At 40.4% G+C, this 23,736-nt stretch overlaps 1 protein-coding gene across 2 annotated transcripts in view; it reads left to right on the top strand.

Moving 5' to 3' along the window:
* Nucleotides 1-4,765: 4,765 nt before the first annotated feature.
* The window catches only part of MID1 (midline 1), a 148,270-nt gene continuing 129,299 nt past the window's right edge, over nt 4,766-23,736 (top strand). For both annotated transcript variants that reach the window (XM_054581048.1, XM_054581047.1), the window contains exon 1: nt 4,766-5,037. The gene's annotated coding sequence lies outside the window, so the exon portion shown is untranslated. The remainder of the gene's footprint in view (nt 5,038-23,736) is intronic.

The following is a 23,736-nucleotide window of genomic DNA, read 5'->3' as shown; positions in this document are numbered from 1 at the left end:
AAATCAAGCTCAATTTATCTAAAACCTCTGTTGGTAACCAGTTAGTCAGTTTTGTCCTGTCTGAAAGTTTGCTCTTTGGGTATATTCTCCTAAAGGATTCCTCACAGTGTGTCTATTTGTTGTTTTTGATCTGTTGAAATCTGTGTTCGCAGATTTCTTCCCTTCTTTTCACAATCTGCTATCCAAAACATTCATACAACAAGCGATAGTTACAAACAGCTTTCCCATCTGTGAGTTCGTTTGTCTTAGTCCATGTGGGATGCTGCAACAAAGTACCATAGACTGGGTGGCTTATAAACAGCAGAATTTTATTTGTCATAGTTATGGCAGGTGGGGGGTGCCAAAATCAAGGCTCCACCAGATTTACAGTGTCGTGAGAGTCCACTTCCAGCTTCAGATGGGAGCTCTGTCCTCACATGGTTGAAGGGATAGTAGAGCTCTCTGTGGGGTCTGCTACAAGGGCACTAATCTCAATCATGAGGGCTCCACCGTCATGACCAAAGCAACGCCCAAAACCACTACCTTATAATTCCATCCCATTGGGTGCTAGGATTTCAACATATGAATCTGGTGGGGGGGGGAAGGGGACACAAACATTCAGTCCATAATTTGCCCAACTGTCCACTAAAAAGTCTTGAGCTTAGAGATGTCAATAAGTTATTCGGTGGTCCATCAGCTAGTTTACCAGCCACATCAACACCGACAATGGACTCAAATTGCATTTGCCATCCCTTCTTCTGGTATGCCAAATCGCTTTCACTAACCAACTGTTTAAGAAAAACTAACTTAATGAGTCCTTGTACTCAGTGAGTAGAAACTTGTTTCTTTTTTTGTGACATCCTATAAGAATTATAGGAGAGATTTTCTTTCCAAGCAGGGACTTGTGTTGTTAAGTTAAATTACCTTCACTAACCATTTCAAATACAACAGTCCTCAAATTTTCCTCTGCTACCCTAAATATAAAACAACTGGGCTTCTGGAAGCTCTAAAGGAGAATGAACATACTCTTTTCATGGTTTCCAAGGACCATACATTTGCACCAGGCACACTGTTCAGGTGGCTGAGTAGGCAACTTCACTGATTGTGATGATGTGTTCCGATGCCTATTTCAATAGGCTACATGTAGTTACTAATACCGTTTTTGTATTTATACAAACTCTAATCCCATATACGTTGACCTATTAGAACACTGAAAGACGTGGCACAGCTATTGCTACTTGTCCTCTAAGGTGCTATACCAATGTTCATCCATGTCCAGTAGAGCCTGCCCAGGACCACCTGCCCATGGACCTATGGCGTTTGCTGTGGAGATCTGTTTATAACCAAACCTGCATATAGCTACACAGGGGTATCATCTAGGCCTTTTTTGGCAGGCGGGGGGTGGGGGGCGGCGGAAGATCTGTCAAGACTACAATATCCTTTCAGCTGACATTTACAAATGCTGTTAATCACAGACTGAGAAACAGGGCATCCCTTCCTGCGATGAAGAAATGCTTACTCTGTTTCCAATAAGTGGATCTAATCCTCACTTAATGGACAGCCCCCCAACAGCCACTTATTTAATTAGAAATGTTTTTTTATTATAAATATTTGTAAATGAAAAGTTATTTATTTACACTCTTCACTTTTCCTAGGAGTTTACTGAATCATTTCTGGATGCAGCATATTTTACGATAAAAAGCAGAGTAATTCTAATCCTAAATACTAACTTTTATTCCTGGTATAGCAATTTATAGCAATAAAACGATGGGTTAGCTACTTGGCCTGAATGATTCAATCTGTTCATTTTAGGCTATGAAAAGCAGGCAACAATTGTGATGCCTACTTTTTGGTATTTTGGTGGAGATTAAAAGGTGCACATTTGTGAAGTGCCAGGCAAAAGGCTTGGCTCATAGTAGGTACATGTAAGTGGTGTTGGCTCATAACATCGCCATTAGATTTCCTGTCCTTATGTATTATGAGAAGATGGTAGAGATAACCACCATCAGTTACTGCCTCCTACCAGAGGAAGTACCCTTCATATACCTACTAGAAATTATCATATATATTTGTCCTAGAGAGCTTGTAATCTATAACTGATAAGATGTATAATATGGAGACACAAAAATGTATGGTGTCTTCATCTAAAAATGTAGCAAATATACTATCTCACAAGTACATCCATGAAACTGACATTCTGTTTTAGAAGACTGGCCTCTTCTCTTCTACTCTGACCTGGACATGGCTCAGGATGTGGAGGTTTTATGATACAAGACGGCGTTATGTCTTTGTTTTTCTAACTACAGGATAGATGTACTAAATTAGGGTAAGAAGGTAACCTTAGTAGTTTTAATTTTCCAAGAGATTCTCTTCCCTTTTTAAATGTAGCAATGGCAGCAGCCTGATTGGTGTTCATGTCTCAGAGAAGCTGCACATTGCATTTCGTTTTCTTATCCCACATGTTTGTCGACCACCTACATCGGAGGTCCAGTATTAAGTGTCTGGGGTTACAAAGATGAACAGGACACCTTTCTTACCCTTCAGAGTTTTATGGATTGGTAGGATATAAGATTACAGGACAGCATGGCAGTGAAACAGCAGAAGTATATCATGATTTGCTCAAGCTAGTGTCTACCACTTCCTGACTTAGCACGGCTCTTTCCAACTCTGCGTTCAGTGTCCTCACTGAGGGAAAGGAGACGGCATTTACACCATGGAAATTGGCAAAAGCTACAACAAATTATGGCTTTTCTTCTTCTTGAGAACTAGTTGTTAAACATTTACCGGCACACCACTGGGCGTCTACAAACTGCTTTATGAGCATAGGGTAGGGAAGAGATTAATTTGTCCTGGGGCCTTTGGAGAAACCACAAGAGTAGTGACATTTGACCTTGTAGGATGGTGGTGGAGTGGGCCAAAGGAGAAGAGAAATGGGACAAACTTTGAAAGGGCACAGTGATTGTTAGCAGCCATCCCAGATCATTTGCCTTTGAGGTGATGACAGTAGAAGGTAAATGCAGTCGCAAGAAGCTTCTATTGATAAGATGATAAATAGATGTGCCTTGGGATTTAACTCCAGCGATATTCTATAGCAGCTGCTCTGCATAGCTCTGTGTGTCCTGGGGCTGAGGGCATACAGAGGGCAAGAGTACATGCAGTGGATCTCAAAGAGAATCAGGGTCCTTTGGCAGTGGGATAAAATGCTGATTCCCGGACTCCTCAGACCTACTGAACATATTCCCTTAGCGCAGGAGCAGGGGATTAGGGATTCACATTTTTAACCATCTCCCAGAAGTTTCCTTGAGTATTCAAGCTTGAGAACCAGTATTTCTAGCTGGTACATCACTGTTTCTCAATGGGGCATGATTTTGCCCCCCAGGGGACATTTGATATATGGTTATTATTGATTGCCATGACTACGGGGGCATTACTGGCATCTAGTGGGCTGAGGCCAAGGCTGCTAAACACCCCACAATGCGCAGCACAACCCCCACCACAGAGAGTGATCTGACCCCAAAAGTCAATAGTGCTGAGGTGGAGAAACCCTGAAGAGCTCTGAAGTCAATACCAAAAGAAGACTGAAGTCTGCTTGTACCTCTAGGTGGGTCCTTAGTCTGCTACTGCGGGGGCTGGGAGGAGGTTATTGACTTCCATGTCCAGATACTGGGCTTCCAGATTTTCATAGACCTGGGCACAGCTCCCATCTAGTGAACCCAAGCAGGTAACATTCCTGAAGCTGCCAATTCACTATTTGCTAAGTTGTGTTTTTTCTTTCCGATACCAAAAATTTAGGAATATTTATTGAATTATTCTCACAACATTTTGGCCACTTCTTTGGGGGAAGAAAACCTGCCACTAGTACTACACCAAGTAGTCTGTGTTCTGCTTGAATGTTTTTGAAATCCGAAAAGTAAATTTGCTTTGAAATCATCTTGGCTAAGAGTTGAATCAAGTTATTGCTTATATGGAGTTAAGAAAGCAAACTTTAGAAACTCTTTTTAAGCCTGGGTTTAAGTTTCTAAGAAGCCAGCTTGCCTCCCATCCTCATCGGGACGATGTTAATAACTTCTCCGGATGATCCCTGTGGTATTGGCGAACCATAGTGAACGACAATCCTATTTATTTTATTGATTTAAAAATTTTTTTCTTAACCAAACACCAAGGTTTATTTTACTAATACCACTATTATTATCTAAAATAATGCCTCTGGCCTTCAATAGGCAAAGATTCTTGTCTGCATTTCAACAAGTTTATGTGAACATCTGTTAAGATTTGTTTTCTTGGATGGATATACAGTTCATCTATATGGAAATGAGGCGGGTGACACCCGCTTCCCTTGATTGCTTGTTTCAGTTAAGGTGTTCTCCCTAACAATTTGGTTTCCTCCCCAGTGTCTTTGCAAAAATAGGACTTCGGGTGCAAAGTTTTCAAAATAAGGTTGGGTCCTGAGTGTTGCGCTTTCCTGCCTGAAATAATCCTGCACCTTCCAAATGCTTTCGTGATTTTAGGGAGCTCCTCAAGGCAAGGCCTCAGGGTCCGAAGCTAGCTAAGCTTTGAGCAGACCCAGACCTGTGAAATAAGAATAGGACTCATATTTTATTTTTGGAGCTTTGGGCAATGTTTCCAGCTGCTTCCAGTCATTTAAATCTTGCTAGTTCTCTAATCCTCGCAGAGGCAGCCTCTTTGGCTCCCAGGGTCCACCCCTTCCTCCTGATTGGCCAGGCTCCTCCGGAGGCCCACGCCACCCACCTACGACGTCTCTGAGACCCGATTTGAAATAGGAGCCAGGCGGTCCTCGCTTCCCTGCTCCCGACTTTTCATAGGCTGGGAGAGAAAAGCTTGAGAAACTTGACATTGCCTTGGGCAGAGTGCATGTAGCAACAGATCAAAGGAAAAGCGGAAGAAAACGTGCTCTTTGCTGCCTGTGGATCTCGCTGAGTTGCTTTTGTCTTGCGGGCTTCTGCTGGGTTTGGTGTTCTCCCTCTGAAGACCGCAGCGTGGGCTTCGAGGCAGCTCGCTCCCTGCCGGATGGGTCATGGAATTCTAAACATGAGGCAGGTAGGCTGCAGGGGCTGCCCTGGCGGCTGGAGAGGGAGGGCGCAGCCAGGGATCCCTGGGATGTTCCTCCTGAGCGCTCGCTGGATTAGCAGATGCCTCACCAGGGCGGTCTATTTGGCGAAAAGATGGGGCTGCATTTTCCTAAGGGAACCAGAGAAGCAGCTTTTCTGAGGTGCGCCCCTCCACCCCTTCCATTCCTCCCTCTCCACCCCTGCCCACTTCTTCCTTTACTGGTGATTGGTGATGTCAGGCAGTCATTGTAAAGGGCTTAAAAGCGGTTGGTAGAATATGTAAATCAGCTCCAGTTTGCAGTCTCTGGAATGTATTGTGCAGGATCTATCTCGAGCTTTTAGCCTCTCTCCTCTGCTTTGGCTTAGAATAAAGACAACTGAATATTCTGAAAAAGAATTACACGGGGGCCTCTTACCTCCTTTTGGCTCCCCATTCTCAGCACTCCTGGTTTTATGGCCGAAAAGGCGGAACCAGCTCAAAACGAGCACAGACAACCCTTCCAGGAAAATGCAGATTTGTTTTTCTGTTCTAGCAGTTTTGAGGCTGTATTGCTTCTGGATGCGAGAAGACAACTCTGAAAGTAGTGAAAGTAGAGAAAGGACTCGGGGACTACTTAAATGCATCTTTGAAAAGAATTTAAACCAGCGCCTTCTTCCATGGCTCTGGGGCATGATGATAAAATTCCTTATCGGCCGGGCAGAGTTTTACAGCTCTGCCATTGAGGAAAGAAAAAAGTCTGTGTAGGACACTGAGGACAAGGTGTAATTTACAACTCAGTCACAGTTATGGAAGGATCTTATGTCAATATTTAAATATCAAGATCAATACTCAAAAGGTGAAAACAGGACTGGGGAAAAAAAAAAAACATGCCCAGTAGGCTGGCGAGGGCTGAGAATTACAAGAAGAGTAATTGCTTTGCCAGCTCTGAATAGACCTGGGTAGGAAAAGTTAGCATCTTCACTTTTTCTTCTAAGTGCGTTGGGCACTGGCTACCCTACCTGCTTTGGGGAGAGCGATTTACATAGGAAGAAAAGTTTCCATTTAGGGGCCGGTGTGAAGGGTTTAGAACTTCCTGTCTCTTTCCTACAGCTTAGGGAGGTGAAGTGGGGCCCCTACCCCATGGTCGGGCGCGAAGACCCTCTGCCCTCTCGCCTCCTTGCTTGCTTGGTAAATTTCAGTGAGTGCAGAAAAAGGCGTGGAGATGAGCAAGTGCCCTGTGTTTGCCATGAGTTGCCTTTGCCTTGCTGGCGACTGGGGCTGAGGCTCAGTTTCTTTAAGTTCTGCGAACTCAATGTCCCACCCCATTCTTTTTATGTTGAGCAATCAGGTGGGATGGGGAGAAGGAGTAAGAGGCCTAAATGGAAAGGACTTAAAAGGAAAATGAGGAACGTATAACATTTTTGACAAGGGTCCTTGGCTGGAACAAAGAAGTCATTTGATCCTGTGTGGAGCCACCTGTCCTCTCCTCAATGGTGTCTGAGCTCAGTTTTCAGAATCCCTGCTCCCACACAGTTCCTCGGGAGCAGTGGCACTCGCCATGCCGGAGGCCAAAGGCACGCTCTCCGGAGCTTGGCACGATCTCTACCATGCCCAGCTCGTTGGGGCATTCACGTGAATTGGAATTCCGCCCAGTATTGAAGTGTTAAGGGTGCACATGTAGTAACTTCTCACTTATTTAATGAATGGGCAGCTTTTTATCCCATAGCTCGGTATGTCTGAGAAATTTTTGGTTTGTTTAGTGCTTGGAAAGAGGGTGCGGTGGGGGAGCATGCAGGGGGAGAAGAAGCAAAACGGGGGGGGGAGTTCTTACTCACGCAAAGAATCAGACAGTCCAGCATTTCGAGAATCTAACACATTGTTCCCAGACAGTTAGACCAAGAACGTGGAGGGGGGGACGCGGTGGAGTTGTTGGTGTGGATTAATCCTAACTTTATCTGAGGTTCTGTTGGGGAGAAACTGTTGCATCCGCACAGGGTGGATCTCACCTACCAGCCAATTTGTCTTCTCAGCCCCGCAGCCCCGCTGGGCTCACGGGGTTAACTCTCCAACAGTCCGGGTGTCATCAGCTCAGCAATGAAATCCAATCTGGTCGCTGAGCAGTGATCGGTCCCTAGAGCTGCACAAACGCTGAGCACTGGCGCGGTGGCCGAGGCTCTTGGCTCTGACTATCACAGCACACCGACCGGCCACAGTGTGGAGCCAGCAATTAGAAATTGCCCCCAGAGTTAGAAAACTGCCTGACTGATGATGAGATTCAGAGGGGTTTTACCTTCTGCCAGGTTGGCAGGGAAAAAAAAGTGGCATTAGAGGCATGGTATTCTTTGAGCATTCCCAAGGCCCTGCTGAGTGAGGCCAAAAGAAAAGTAAAAACCTGATTTGCCCTTTTCGGGAAGTCATTGTAAAGTGTGTGCCAGCCTTTTCTGTACTCTGATCATAAGTGGGAAACTTTCGCAAAACTTCCTTGGGAAGGAATTTGCCATGTTCCCAGGCAAGAGGAAAGGCACGGCCACCTGTTCTAGAAGCCCAGCCAAAAACAACAGGTTTGCCTGTGGCATTCCCACAACTGCAAATATCCTCTCCAAATAGCACGCCACCCATTGTCCGTACACATGAGAAGAACAAATAATTCCTTCTCGATCTGGATAAAAAAAAATCAGGTTCTCCAGGCAAAATTGCCTACCGGACACATTTTCTGTTTTCAATATCCTGATGACTTTAGAAACTACATGCGGAGAAGAAGATGTGCGCTCTATTCCTAATGGACTAAAACAAATCGCTGCAGCCACCTTGTCGGGCGAAGGGAAAAAGAAGGTAGTTTAGCCAACGCAGCTGCTAAATTCTTGCAAGGACAGGATGGTGCCATTACAAGGAAGCTGTGATTTAGTTTGATTAGCCTGTTTTGCATTCTTTAGATTGGAATTAAAATGCCCAAGGACATCTGGTTTAATAATGAATGTCTTTGTATTACTCTTTCCTTTGAGGATTAGAAAGTCCTTTACAAACACAATCTATTTATTCTCTGCCACATCCCCAGGAGAGAATGAGGTGGCAATTTGATCCTCATTGAACAAAGGGTGAGGTGAAGTCAGAGAAAGGTGAAGTATAAAGATACCCAGCAAGTTGGGTGCAAGTCTGAGGGCGTATGCTACCCACCCAGAAAAGCAAACTCCCTGGGCAGGCTTGGAATCACCAGTGATAGCCCAGGAATTAAAACAGAGCTCCCCTGCATGTCCTTTTTCTGACTCTGTAGCCAATGCGTAGTATCCCAAGTATATTTTATGGTTTGCTTCATTTGAAAGTCAAGCCTGTAAAAGTTTAAAAGGAATTTCTGTTCTCATTTGTCCCAGCATTGAGATCAGGCAGCTTTTATGACACCAAATAGAAAGATATCATAACTAACCGGAATTTCAAATATGTATCTGAGAAATGGTCCCTTTCAGCACATGTTGTAAGTTTTTGCAAGTGGTGTGGAGGTCCAGTATCTTTAACACACATTAGAACTTCCATTTCTTCCCTGCTATCTCTCCTTTTCAGGGAATGTTATAACTGTGAGACCTACTGTCAGATTAAAGATCCTTATTAGTTGATGTGAAGTATTTTTTTTGGAGTTGTCCTTTTCTCGCCATTTATCATGACCTGCATTAGTAGTTTGCTTGGCTCTGGACCACATAGGCTGCAAGCAAATCCTGTAATTGGTAGTTGCATGTTATCCACAGACATTCCAGCAAGTTTTAGGGCTAAGCACGTATGTAGATGTCTCCTGGCTTTGATCCCTTGTGTGGTAAATAGACATCCAAGGTAGCTATGGCAACCTGGGCTGTGCCATGGTGAAGGAGGGGAAGGGATTTGGTCACTGGACAAAGAGTAATTTTTTTTTAATTAGAAAAAGGTGGAGCCGATCAGGACATTCTGAAACCCGCATTATTTGAGGATCCCAGTCGATCGAAATCATTTGTATTTTTCTCGATAGGCAGAAAGAATTAATGACTAACTATAACCAGAGTATATTGCAGATGTAACTTAAATGGTTTTTAATCGAACCGTTGCTACTTTCAAAAAGCAACTTATAAAATGAAAGGGAAGGCCAACATATTATATCAGTATCCCTATTGTACTTAGTGTGAATGCGTGCATTTTCAGAACCTGGTGGCATTTTAGAAAGACTACGATCCGATTGGTCGGTGTGTATTTCTGTGATCCACCTGCAGGGGTCAGGCTTGAAGTGTGTATGACGGAAGGCCGGGCGGTGGACGCCACTGCTGGGCGGCTCACAGTCAGAGAGAATTGCTCTGCTTATTCGCAACAATTAGTTAGCGATTCTTTAATCTTGTGACCAAAGCCACGATGAAAACGAGTTCATTCAAGGGAGAGAATATCAAATACTCTGTGATTAAAGAAAAGGCTACAAAGCCAGGTCAAACTGGAATCTAATCTCCATTTAGATATGGCACAGTTTATTAACATGATTCTTTCTGGCTCATTATCAACTTTTATTTCACATGAAATTAGAGTGGTTTTTGCCCAGTTTTATGAACTGGCATGCTCTAGAAATTTGTTTGGACAAAAGGACAAAAATACTAGGAACCCTTCCAAATCCACAAGGTTTTTTTCCCTCTGCAGGAAAATACCCCATTGACACAGGTCAGGTGGCCAATGGCCCACAGGAGCTCGCGAAATTGAAATACTGAAAAAACACTGAGAGGGGACTTTCCTAAAAATGAAAACAGCAACCAAGACCTAAGTACTTATCTGCTTTGTGCTATAAAACAAGTTCTGGGTTTAAAAAAAAAAAAGGGGGCAAAAATAAAATGGGAAAGGTGCTGATTGTTTGTAGTAAAAATGGCTCTGGAAGTTATGTATACGGTCAGCTGTTTATGATGAGTATAATGCAAAGGCTCTCCTTTGTTTCTTTTATCATTCAAGTATTAATGTGTCCATTAGTTCCCTCAATGCAGCTACTTTAAATGATTACTATCATTTAGCCAGGCCACTTTTAGGCCACAAATGTGATTTTGGTATGGTCCTTCCCCTCAAAACACTTTCGAAGATCTGACATATAGTTTATTGTACCAATAGCACAGTGTAAGTTATTCATGGGAAGCATACCTGCTTATTAATAACTATATTTGAATGGATAAGAATCTGCTCGATAAATTGATCGTAGCTAAAACTTTACTGAACTTAGGAGACTTTAGAAATTATTTGTAATTGTGAAATATAGTTAATTTTAGCCATGTTAATATGTACAAATTTGTGAATTCCTAGTTAAAAATAAATGTATCATAATTATTAAATAGAAATTTAAATAATTTTCCTTAATAGAGAAAAATTACTCATAGAAAATCTCTAATTTAAGAATGCTTTCTGCTCTAAGAGCTTGTTGTTTGAAGGCCAGAGCATTTTCCAATGAGAAATGATACCATGATTTGAGACAATCTCAAAACACTATTTAAAAAAAAATAACCAATCTGATTAAAGTCAAATTCAGTTCTGAGTTTTGAGTCCATGCCTCCATGTTATACAAGATGGAACATAGAAGGAGAGAGAGTTGTCATACTTTTGGTAACAGGCCAGTCTTGGTAATATTTGAAATGGGAAAAGTTTGCAGCAGTTTTCACCTTTCATTCTCTCTCCTTCTCATATCCTCTGAGTCCTCCTGGGCTGTCTCTCCGAGTCTTAACTTGATATACAGTGAATTGGCTTTTTGTAATTGTCCGTCCTTCCACCCTTGCCTCCCCTACCTCCAAACCACATTCCTATTTCCTCTAGACAACCAGGTGTCGGGAGAGAAGCAATCTGGATGAGCTAAAGCTCATGACTCTTAGCCCTTTAATGCTCACGATGAACCTTTCATTGGGAAGATAGCGTGTAGTAGAGCCTGAAGCTGCAAAAATCATGATTGCCCTTTTAGGGACATTATTTGTGGGCAAGGTTGTGCCTTTGGCAGGCGGCACTTGCTGCTGTGTCTGCCAGTGGGGTCAGACCTGTTCCCTTGTTTTTTGTTTCTCAGCATCCTGCCTGAACTTCTGGATTCACTGGGGTCTTTGTGAGTGACAGCCAGAGAACCACAGGGGGCTGGCCATGTGAGGGAGTGATGGCATTTGGGGTTTGGATTGTTTGTAAGTACACTCTTTGTAAGCTGAACAAGCCGAACACTGTCTATTTGGATTAGAATACATGGAAAGGAAATAGCTGGAGCCTCCTCTTATCCACACAAGTAATTGAAATGGTTTACGTATCCCCAGTTAATCTTTTGCCTGTCTTGGGACTGAGCTACTCAAGAACAAGACTTACATCTTAATTACCATTAAATTCCCATGTCCAAGCACAGTGCCTGGCACACAGTATGAATCACTAAATATTTCACAGGTACATGCTAGATGAACTTGAGCAGGAAAGAGAATGGAAAATCTTCTTAACATCGGAGGGGATGTGAGGAAGAAAGGTCATTTGAAAGGTGGGGAGAATAGCACGGACTAAATAAATTGAAGTTAGAGAAATATTAAAATGTGTTGTAATTCCTTAACCATCTAGTCTGTTTGATTGTGTCCTGGGTGATGATACAACCAAGAACATGGCAGGCAGCTTGGCTTATACTGTCCATGATGTGGCTACAGAAATGGTTAAGAACTGGGACGTGCCTTCCAGTAGCTCAAAGCCTTAAAGCAAAGATAGAATCTGCTGTTTACTCTTATTGAGTCCAACCTGATGTTTTAGGCCTTTGGCCCATGTGCAGTTGGTTTATTTTGCCAGGTGAGGGGCATGTCTAAGGTCATTCAGCAACTAAGAGATTGTTTCTAGAAGACTGAAGTCTTCCACCCTACTCCATGCATATGGCGGCCACATTTTTGGTGGTAAAATTCAAGACATATGCTGGACAAAACATTTTCACTGCTTCTGGGTGTGACAGACCACCTGAGAGTTATGGTTAAAATAATGAAATAAAAGTTTCTGAGACATTTAATCATTTATGGAGACAACAGGGCTAATACATTTTCAAAGGGTCCACGAGTTAGATGATACTATCTGTCACATGTTAAGTTGTGGAGTGTGGCTTCAGTTGTATGTATTTTGAAGTGGCCTTCCCCCAAACAATTAAGAGGGAAGGAGCTGTTTGTGGACAAATGGAATTCACTGAATGCCCTGCTGAGTTACCAATAACTAGATGAATGGACAGTTAAAGCAATATGTTAATGGAAGGCATCACCAAATATTAGAAATCTATTTATTTTCAGTTAATCAAGTCTTCTATAGGAATTGCATTAAGAATTCAGACAGAGTACTAATTAAAAGTTTAGTATCTGTACACTGAATTTTTAGCACAGAGGAAGGCTTTGCCTTCTGTCAAGGAGCAAAAGTATGAGCACGTTTACGTCTAGAACCTGAGTCTTCTTTGCTCCGCATCTAATTCTCTTTTGACTGTACTGTATAACTTCTCCTAACGTATAATTTGGATGTTTTGGGATTACATGCCAATTTAATGTGCTAATAAATTCCAAGACAGTTCAAATGGATTATCGGTTATAATGAGACAGGAATCAGGAAAGACTGATTACCTTTAGGAGAAAATACCATCTGAAAAACCCAAGTAGCCAAATAGTCTTATATGTGGGTTTTGTGCTTCTTTTGTATGTATATTCTTTGCTCTGATGTTAGGTAAGTGTGAAAATGTCAGAGAGTAAAAACTAGGAGGATTATTTTTATACAGAAGAAAGTTTAAGGAGTGAGATGGATCCTTTTTTCTATGGATTGATCACCTGTGCTTTCTGGAAGTACTGCAGGAAAGTTAATGCAACAAATAGAGGGAAGAAGAAAGAGTGAGTTATTTTAGTTAACATATGGGGAAGGCAGAATAGGAAGACTGGCTGCTCAGTGAATGAATCAGTTGAGTTTTTTCATTTTTAAATTGTTTAATTCAAAGTGGATTTCTAAAAAGATATTGATGCTACTGCCCTTTGTATATGGCTCTGAGTGACAGAAGGAAAAAAGAGTCATACTAACTGATTGAGACTGGAAAGGCTTTCTGAATAAAGACATGATAGTAGACTATTAAATAATGAATATTTATTGCTTAATGCTTCTCAGCCTGGAGGAGACACTTTCTGAATATTTTTAACGTTTCCCCTTTCTAACATTTCAGCTGTCAGAATTGAATGGTTCACACGTAAACTACATTGTTTTGGTTTAACTAACAAAGAGAGTGATAAGACATGAATTGTTTGTGACAGCCCCGAACATTGATAACAGGAGACATTAATGTCTGCAGACACAGCCTACATGGTAAAATTCTGGGAGCAAAAATGCCTATTATGTTAGGCCAATGTGCTTTGACCTAGTTTTGCTTTTCTGCTTGGAAATTATGTCAGTATTAGTTACATCATCCCTAAGGATGAGCAGTTTCGCATTCCTGTTTATTTCAGCATCATTTTGTTAGTTTTGTATATTTAGTTCTGACCTCCAAGAAGCCAAACTAATTTTCATTGACTTGCACTTCCCTTTTGAAATGAGTCTTCTGCACAATAGAGAGGACTTTGTGTGTTAACAAAACAATCTAAGATGCAGTCTTCAAAGACACTCATTTCTTTTTGATTGGGAGCCACTGCGCTCTCCAAGGCTCCAAGAGGCCAGCCCGTTTTTCTGCTGTTCACAGTTAGTCTTTCTTTCTTTGTCTTATGGGGATGGATTAGATTACTGTGCCTAAGACTGCCAGAGTTGAAAAACAAACAAACAAAAAAAAAGCAGAATATGACAAAGAGGCGGATGGGACATCTCGCAGCTCATCACCCTTAAGTTTGCCTGTTGCATATTTCTGCTTTATTTATCCAGTAGAAACTGGCCCAACATATTTTCCCTGTTGAACATTTTTATTGAATAATTTTCTAAATGAATTATTTCCTCAGTTGATTTCAAACACATCTTTTTGGCCACTTAATACTTTATATCATCAGGGAAAAGAACCATTTAATTCTTTCATTTATGAATTCAAATCTTCAAAGAGTGTGAGTTCTTCCAGTGATCAACTTACATCCAATTTACAAGTATAATTTGCTACTAAAAGACCTTGAACGGTTTTTGGTGCACATGTTTGAGCATTCCTTATTAACAAATGTAATCAGGCAAAAGCCTACAGGATATGTATTTGTGGTTCCTCTTCAAAAATCGACCATTTGCCCTTGTTTCCTAATTAAATCCCTTTGTTGTTAGCTACTTTTCCAGTCCCCCGTCTGAATGCAGAAAACCTGAGAAGGGAGCGTCTCTTTCAAAACACTACTAAATTAACCGAATTGTAACCAGGTAAATTGCTGATTAGCTGTGGATCATTTTAACAAACAGTAAGAAAGTAATTGGGATAGGCGCAAATCCTGGGATCCTAGGGGGCTTCAAACGTTTGAGTCAACTCAGTATTGTATTCCATGTCTGATCCTTATGCTAATTTAAATACTGATATCCTAAAAAAAACTTTTTAGAGGCTTTCTGGAATCCCTAATTGGTTTATAAACAAAAGTTGTGAAATATACTATATGTCTCCTATAGTGATATACGTTTATAGGTATTGACTGCAGACTCCAGAAATTTTTCTGATTATTGTAGGCAGATACAAATACAGTTCCTTTATCTTACATAGATAGTGACCTTCCATATACACTATTTGCACCCTACTTTTGACTCTACAATATACCCAGGAGATCTTTCCATAACAGTACACAGACTTCCCCCGCTCCCACCTTTAAAATAAAAACTGCATGGCCTTCCATTGTGACAGTGTACCATAATTTATTTGACCCTTCCGCTCCTGGGCACACGGGTTGTGTGCAATTTTTTGTCATTAAAACAATGTGCGTAGAAAAACCTCGTGCAATCATCAGTTCGTTTGGGGCAGGTGTGTCTGTATTGTAAATCCCAGAAGTAGGCTTGCCCAGTCAAAGGGTGTGTGCAGTTTCTAATTTCGATGAATCAGTAAAACTGCCCACCCAGCCAGTCCTTCCCCAGAGCCTCCCCAAGAATGAATTGTCCAACTTGTACATCTTTGCTTACTAATACGTGAAAATGGGTGTCACTGTGTAGCTGTACACTTCTCTTCTAAGTGATGTTGAGCATGTTTGCGTATTTTAAAGGCCATTTGTATTTCTTGTGCAGTGTCTGTTCTCATCCTCTTTTTTGGGTTGTTCTTGATATTCATTTTTAGGCTATCTGTCTTTATAATCATTCACCAGAGTGCTATATTTTGTTGACTGTCCCCAAGTATATTGCAAATAATCCAAAAGGGGCTCCTGTAGTAATATAGCTAATTCTAACCATTTTATAGGAATGGAGGTGGACCTGCCTCACAGCAGACATTCATGTGAGAATCTAGATTTCTATGTCTGTTTATCACTTTCAATTCCACTCTTTAACCAGTGAATATCAAGGGGCTGAGCTTTATAAAGCAAAAATAACCTCCAACCTGTTGAAAGCTTGCTCCTGAGGGTCTAATTCTGGGAGGATGCTTATGTTATTAGTACTCAGTTTGTTGGAATCATGACCATTTTCCAAGGAAGTAAGGGGTTCCCCTTAAAATACTCAAGGACCTGGACAGTCTTTAAGGAGATAGTATCCACTTTTCCTCTCAGAAAGCAAATGTCAAGGTGCATCATTTATAAGAGCCATTTTAATATTTCTGCACATTTGGGTGGTTCCGTATCAGCCTTCTTGAAGACTGGGGCTTTATGATCAAGACTAACTAGAGGAGAACTGTCGCACGGGTCTGAGGTTTCTATGTATGTTCTTTATTTTAATAAGGAAAATCATGTAGTGTTTATAAATATGCACAAGTACTTCTCATTTTATGGGACTGATCCAACTACTTAATCATGTGTGATTCCCCTGTAAAATGAAAATAATATTCATAGTGCCTGTGTTACAGGGTTGTTAAGAAGATTCAGTGAGTTAGTAGTTGTCCACCACTTGGAATAGCACCAGTTACACAGAGTAAGTTCTACGTAAGTGTGTGTTAAGTAAGTTATAGATTGGTGGTTATCAAGAATTGTGAAGGGTATGAGACTTTACCCTACTTGCAAGCCAACGATTTGGCCTGCTCTGTTTTCTGGGATGTTGGCAGAAGACATGAGACTCCTGGGTCAGAGACAAAGGGCCTAATCACTCACAGCACAGCAAGTAGTATGAACTTCATATTCACATTGGTTCTCTTTGCCTTCCGAGTCTCACAGGGCAGCAGAGGTAGATGTTGTGCAGGTGGTGGGTTTGCCTCACAGGTATGCATCCTGAGCTGAGGGAACCTGCATCTCTTATAATGGACAGTAACCACACCTGCCCATTGTTCTGGGGAGAGAGATGCTATGTCTGTCTTCTGAGACTGTTATTCACGAGACAAAAATCCTTGGACGGATAGCGTGGAACAAAGGCTTTGCTTGTGCTTCTGCTTGTAAGATGTGCAAAATAGCAGGGATCCATGGAGAATTTTCTCCCAATAGTAGTCTGGCGAAGTGTCTTTTAACCTTTGCTCCTCAGAGCCCTAAGAGTTCCACAGAGGAGAACTGCATGAGGCAGGAGGACTGTGATTTTGTGCAGACACGGGAAGAGGGAAGAGAAGGGGGAGCAAGAGCCATCCTCCAGTGCCCTGCCATTTCAACAAGAAGAGCTGGGTGTTTTATTCTGCTTTTTGGCTCTTCCAAAATATTGAGCTTCTGATTAAGATTTCATTTGAACAAAAACATCTTTCTTTAAGAAAACAAATGAAAATGCCAGGTCTGGTACAATAGTGTTTGACATTATTTTGACAGTGGTAAAATTACCGTTTAGTTAAGAGAATCACTCTAGGCAGTAGATTTGAAAGAGACCTCTTGGATGCGGATGCTGATGAGACACTTTCTAGCTTTGTGACATTGGGTTGATTCCTTAAGCTCTCCAGGTTTTCTTACCCCCAAAATGAAAATGCTCTTACCAACTCATAGGGTTTATATAATTATTAAATGAAGAACTGTATATACAAATGAAATATAAAGCATTTAACAGAATATTGGTTACCTATCAGACCTTGAGAAATGTTACGTTACCTTCTCTTTTTCTGGAAACAACTTAAGGTTTCAGAGAAGCTGGGTTTTATGGGCATTTTTACTTGTTAGCCTCTGAACGAATATGCACACACCCCCACACACATAGGCATGTGTATCTACATAGATGCACACACAGTGGAATAAAGCATTAGATGAGTCTAATCATCTAAAGGCAGGTGCCTATGTGTCAGCTTGTGCACAAATGCATGTATATTTGGTTTTTCTATATGTAATGCATCACTTTATTTTTCTTCCCGGTACAATTTAGTCCCCTTACACCCCGCTCCCCCCAGCAATCCCCGCACTGTTGTCCATGTCCATGAGTCCTTTTCCTTTTTGCTCAGTCCCTCTACCTCCTAATCTCCCCCGCCACTAGCTCTCATCTGCCCTCCATCTGTGAGTCTGTCTCTGTTTTGCTTGTTAGTTCAGTTTGTTCATTAGATTCCACATATGAGTGAAATCACATGGCATTTGTCTTTCTCTGACTGGCTTGTTTCACTTAGCATAATGTTCTCCAGGTCCATCCATATTGTAGCAAGCAGTGAAACTTTCTTCTTTTTTATGGCTGAGTAGAATTCCATTGTGTAAATGTCCCATAGTTGTTTTATCTACTCATCTGTTGATGGACACTTGGGCTGCTTCTGTATTTTGTGCCCCTGCATTGCATAACACTTCAGTGAACATAGGGGTGTTTATGTTCTTTTGAATTAGTGTTTGGGGTTCCTTTGGTATATTTGCATGTATATATAAAAATATCCCTGTAAAGTATGAGGAAGCTGTAATTTGTTACTGAAAGTATACTTTTGTATGACGACAAAGTATCCTAATAGGCTAAAACAAGACCAAACTCATTGATGGATACGATCACTTATCACTAGTTTTCATGTGTTAAAGAAAAAAATTATTCTGACACTTGGTGCCTCAAAAAATTAAAAATAGAATTGCCTTATGACCCAGTGATTGCACTTATGGAAGTATATCTGAAGAAACAGGAAACACTAATTCAAAAGTATATATGCACCCCTATGTTCATTGCAGCATTACTTACAATAGCCAAGAGTTGGAAGCAGCCCAAGTAGATGAGTAGATAAAAAAAAAAAAGCTGTGGTACATTTACATAATGGAGTACCACTTCAGTGTAAAAAAGAAGGAAATCTTACCCTTTGCAACAGCATGGATGAACCTGGGGAGCATTATGCTAAGTGAAATAAGCCACTCAGAGAAAGACAAATACCATATGATCGACTCCTATGTGGAATTTTATGAACAAAATGAAATCAAGCAAAATAGTGACAGACCCATAGGCAGAGAACGGGTTGACAGCTCCAGGTTTGGGGAAGGTGTCGAGTAGCTGGGGGTGGGGGGGATGGAGTAATTGATTTTAAAAAGGGGGAAAAAGGAGAAAAAACTCACAGACATAGACAACAGTGTGGGGATTGCTGGGGCTGGGAGAGGGTACGGGGGGATAGATGGCGATGGAGGAAGGCTTGACTTGGGGTGGTGAACGCACAGTACAGTGTACAGATGTTGTGCTGTGGAATTGTGCACCTGAAACCTGTATAATTTTGTTAACCAGTGTCACCCCAATGCATTCAATAAAAAGGAAAAAACAGTAAAGAAAACTTTATTCAGGACTATTCCAATAGAAATAGGGGAAAGAGCTCTAACTCAACTCCTCTGAATACAGCACAGACAGCCAGGAACGTATAGGGTGACGGACAATTACAAAAAGGAGACATCAAGGGTAGGGGTCTTCTTCCTAAACTAACTTAACACGATTGTTGCTAAAGGCAGGCCAAGGTGACCTGATATCAAGGGTGAGGGATTCTCTCTAAACTGACTTACTAGCACGATTATTTCTGATACTGGCATGTGTGGGCCCCACACAGACTGTGAGCTAATAGCATAACATTGGCCAACTCTACAACTCTGTAAGTGTGGCCATTTGGATGCTCTTGTTTCCCAGGGCTCTGTTAGTATGAAAATATGGTTTTAAAAAAGATGTTTATATTTTGAAATACTTACAGATCCCAAAGAAGCTGTGAAACAATGGACAAGAATATTCCATGCACCCTTCGCCCACCCCGTCCCCCATCCTTAACCACTGGCAACCAGTGATCTCTTCTTCATCTCCATAATTTTGTCGCTTCAAGAATATTGTATAAATGTGATCATGCAGTATAGAACCTTTTGAGTTTGGCTTTCTTTTTTTTTTTTTTAACTCTTCATAATTCTCCGGAGGTTCATCCAAGTTGTTGCATGTACCAGCAGTTTGATCTTTTTCATTACCGAGTAGTGTTCCATGGTATGGATATTTTGCAGTTTAACCATTCACCCTGTTGAAGTATATTTGGGCTGTTTCCAGTTAGGGCTATTATAATCAAATTGCTGTGAACATTTGTGCAGGATTTTGTGTGATCCAAAGTTTCTGCTTATGAGCATCTCCTTATTGTGAGGCAGGTTCGGGTGCCCATCTGGTCACTTTTGATAAATACCACAGTCTCTTTAAATTTCCTTTTGCACATTATGGCTGAAGGTTAGGGGATAATGGAGAAAGATAACAGCCCTTGTTTCTTAAAGAGCTTGTACTCAATACCTTAAGAAATGAATTTTGTTTTATTGTACTTTGTGTTGATTGTTTATCACTTATGTATTATGATTATTTCAACAGATATAAAATTGAATAGATAATAAAACATCTTTATTAAATGAGGCATATTTATATATGCATAGAGAATTTTATAGAGAGAGTGGCACAACACTTGATCTTGTTCTGATATAATTTGTTTCACTGAATTCTCTAATGGTAGAGGTTTTAAGACATTTAAAGACATAAAAAAGAGGCAAGAAAAAAACACAATCCATTTTTAAAATTTAAATTATATGGTAAAAATAATTATTTTATCATATTTAAAATACTACATGTTTTTTACCTTAAATTATATTTACAGGATAAAAACAATATATTTTATGTTTATTATATCATATAAATATATGTTTCTTCTTTAGAATTAAATGAGGGTGAAAATAATTATTGTTTGAAGTACTATAAATAGCATATTCTTATCAATACTAGAATTAAAATATGTATCTTACATTTACATATAAATTACAAATTACCTGAAACAAGAATAAACTGTAACTTCTTGTGAAAATTAAATATTTCTCTATTAGATATACAGTTTCCATTCTATTTTTGATTTTCTGCCCTTACCTCATTTTATAGTAACGGAATATAAGCTGTTACAGTGTGCCCAAATTTGGACATAGTTGTCATTAATTCGCAGCTACAGTGGCCCTGCCATTGCATTGTAATACAGGTCCCCCAGGAATGCTGAGCCAATCCAGAGTGGCGCCTTTCTTTCTCAGGAACAGAGATTTATAAACTGCATGGAGGTACCGCTCTTTCTAGACGAAAGCGTACCCTGAAGTGTTCTTGTTTTTCCTGTGCCTGTGATCCCAGCAGACTAAACTCAAGTGACGCTTAAGTACAGCAAAGGCTCTTGGGAATGTAGGCCTTTTAGTAATAAAATTAACCAAGAAAAATACACTGAAATGCAGATTGCTTCCCAAAATAAGACAGTACATTTGTAAATGTATTAGTTTAACAGTATGACAAATAATGCTCAAAAATACTTCAAAATTCTTGACTTTGTTTAAAAAGTGCTCAAAGGGATTTGTACATTTTGTTAAAGAGAAGGCTTTGGAGGAAGAAATATTCTATCTAGATGAGCCAAGAAAATGATCCTCCTTTGTTTATAGGACTATGTAGTAGAATTTTTACTTCTAAAGTAAGAATACGTATTCTTCCAAAAATGTCTCTGTGAAGTTACATAATTTCATGCGTCCTTCATGGCACTTCATTTAAGATCTATGTTATAGTAACATCATGCACACTTCTGGTTCCTATGCAATCGTTATGAACAGAGGTCCATTTATTTTTGGAGTTATATAACAATGGGTTGCTAGAATCCAAAATATCTTACCCCTAATTCCCAACAATCCCTGGCAAGCTCTACTGTAAGGAACAGTGTCATGGTATAAATCTAATAATGTCATCTCGGTCCCCAGCTGCCCTCGTCTTTGCTTTTTTTTTATTCCTTTATATGCAAGGATTGTGTAAGGTGACCTTTTAAAGTTACAATATCTTCTCACAAATTGGGGTTATTGGCTGAGATGCGAACAGCAGTTGAACATCACTCAAATCCAGAAAATGTCAGCGAAGGGGAAAAAAGCCTTCAATTTTTAGACAGTTGTCTTTAGTTAGTTAGTTGGTTAGTTAGTTAAATCCTCACTCGAGGATATGATCATTGATTTCATTTTTTAAAAAGATTTTATTTATTTACTTTTAGAAAGAGAGGTAGAGGAACATCAGTGTGTGAGAGATACACCGATCAGTTGCTTCCCACACATCCTTAACTGGAGACCTGGCCCGCAACCCAGGCATGTGCCCCGACTAGGAACTGAACCAGAGACCTTTCAGTTGGTAGGCTGGCACTCAGTCCACTCAACCACACCAGCCAGGACTGATCACTGGTTTTCGAGGGAGAGAGAGGAAGGGGGAGAGAGACAGAAACATCGATCGGTTGCCTTCTATATGTGCCCCAACCAAGGACTGAAGCTGCAACCTTTAGATATAGGGTGACGCTCCAACCTCATGACCCACCCCGCCACAGCTTGGCAGTTCTTTTAAACAACTCTTTGAATAAGTCCTTGAACCCTGTTCGGTGGATGATCTGCATTTTCCTCAATGCCTAGCATGCCACTTATTTACCTATCTGCTGAATGAATGGATTACTGAATTAATTAATGGAAAGTGAATTTTTAAATGTAGCATATTGGTTATTTGGGATAAAATGTCACTTCCATGTAATAGAACATCATAATTGAAGCCGTAGGGGTTTTCAAATACTCTAGCTGGTACTAAACCTCAATGGAGTCTCTCAAGTTGTGACATGATAAGAAAGCAATATTCAATAGAAGAAAAGATTTGTCAATCTTACATATGTATATAGCAGAGGAAATCGATGTTTTTTTCCTGATCACAAAACCTTCTAAAAGCATTTCAAAGTGTACATTAGTTTTGAGATTTTTAACTTTAAACCAAGGGTAGAAAATGTAATTTCAAGAAATCAAGAGTACTTCTGATTAGTTACAGCCAAGGGCAGTGGAATGCTTCTATATTTTTAATTATTGTGTTCATAATTAATGTCAAGGTAGAGTCCTCCCTATGGTTCATGATTTTCTTGGAAAAAGCACATGCTGCCTTATGCTTTTAAATTTCAGGTTTTCTCATGGAGTTCTTGTCTAATGATAATTTTAAGACTCCATATATAAAGAGCAAGCATTTCGCATTCAATTTTATGTATATGATATATAGTTTTTCTCTTAAACTCCAAATTCCTTTATTTTTATAAAAATATCTTGTTTTTTTTTAAAAAAAGGGACATAGTATTAAATATCTGGGCAGGTTAAAAATCTCTATAAATGTTTACTAATGCTTTCCTTTTTGATCTGCTGAAAAATGGTTGCATAAATGCTTTAAAAATCATGTTACCATTGACGTTGAGGCATCATCTTAATCACTTTCAAAAACATACCGTTCTTTGCAGTTGAACCATCATAGCTGCTTTAAATTAAAAACCTCCCCAGCTGGGTTCCTTATCACCACCCTTGCCACAGACGACATCGTTGGGAGTCAAAGGTCTTTGGTTCATTTCTTCCTACCTTGTCCTGTTTGAATTCCTATAATGTCAGCAGCAGCCCCTTTCTAGTGGCCCCAGGAATGCCAGCGCACAGGCGATTCTCCCAAGGCCCAATCTGATTTGGGACATTGTTTGCAGGTACAAGTTTATCCTTAGATAAAATCTCGACGTTTCTCCCTATTGCTTTTACCCATGTTTGGCCCCCTCTACCCAGCACAGAACACGTGCAGTTATTCTGTTCCCTGACAGCACTTCAAAGACAAAGCTAACAGGGCCTTCTGGGGGCAATTTTCCAGGTTAAATATGCCCAGATGTGTTTGATTTGGACTCTATCCTTTAGGATCAAGCAATGTTAGTAAGTACAAATGTCCAACAGTTAAATGATCTGTCCATGGGAGAGACTCACCTGATTGGAGGAAGGAGATACCATTCTGCTTCTAATACACAGTGATATTAAAGCCACTACTTTAAACTCTCACTGCCTGGATTATAGAGATTTTGCCTAGCTTATTTCTGGAATGGCAATTCCAAGCCTTTGCTGATGAGCGAGCAATAACATGATGGCAGACATCTAGGTACTAAGAAAAAAAAAATCATTAATGGATAAGGTTTGAATTTTGTTTTCTTTGCCTGACTGGTACTCCATAGATAACCGCAGTATCTTGGTGTATGTTGTAGGACTCAAAATATTAATCACATAAAGGAGTCCTAAGATGGAAGAGAAGAAAATAAGGGATAGATAAGTAGGAAAAGAAGAGGATGAAGAATCAGAAGCTTTCTTCAGATACCTGGAAAGTTGAAGGCAACTTAAATTATTTTGAACATCTTAAAAATTACATCATTTTTACATAAAAGACTAGAACTCTGGAAAATAGATACAATGTGTTGGCACTATGATGTTTAGGGGTTGACAGATCCAGCCAGGATCT

This window comes from Pteronotus mesoamericanus, unplaced genomic scaffold, assembly GCF_021234165.1.
Source record: "Pteronotus mesoamericanus isolate MK-2021 breed Mesoamerican mustached bat unplaced genomic scaffold, CSHL_Meso_final contig_65, whole genome shotgun sequence".
Taxonomy (NCBI): Eukaryota; Metazoa; Chordata; class Mammalia; order Chiroptera; family Mormoopidae; genus Pteronotus; species Pteronotus mesoamericanus.
Note: the sequence above shows the minus strand (reverse complement) of the source record. Positions and strands in the feature narration are given on the sequence as shown.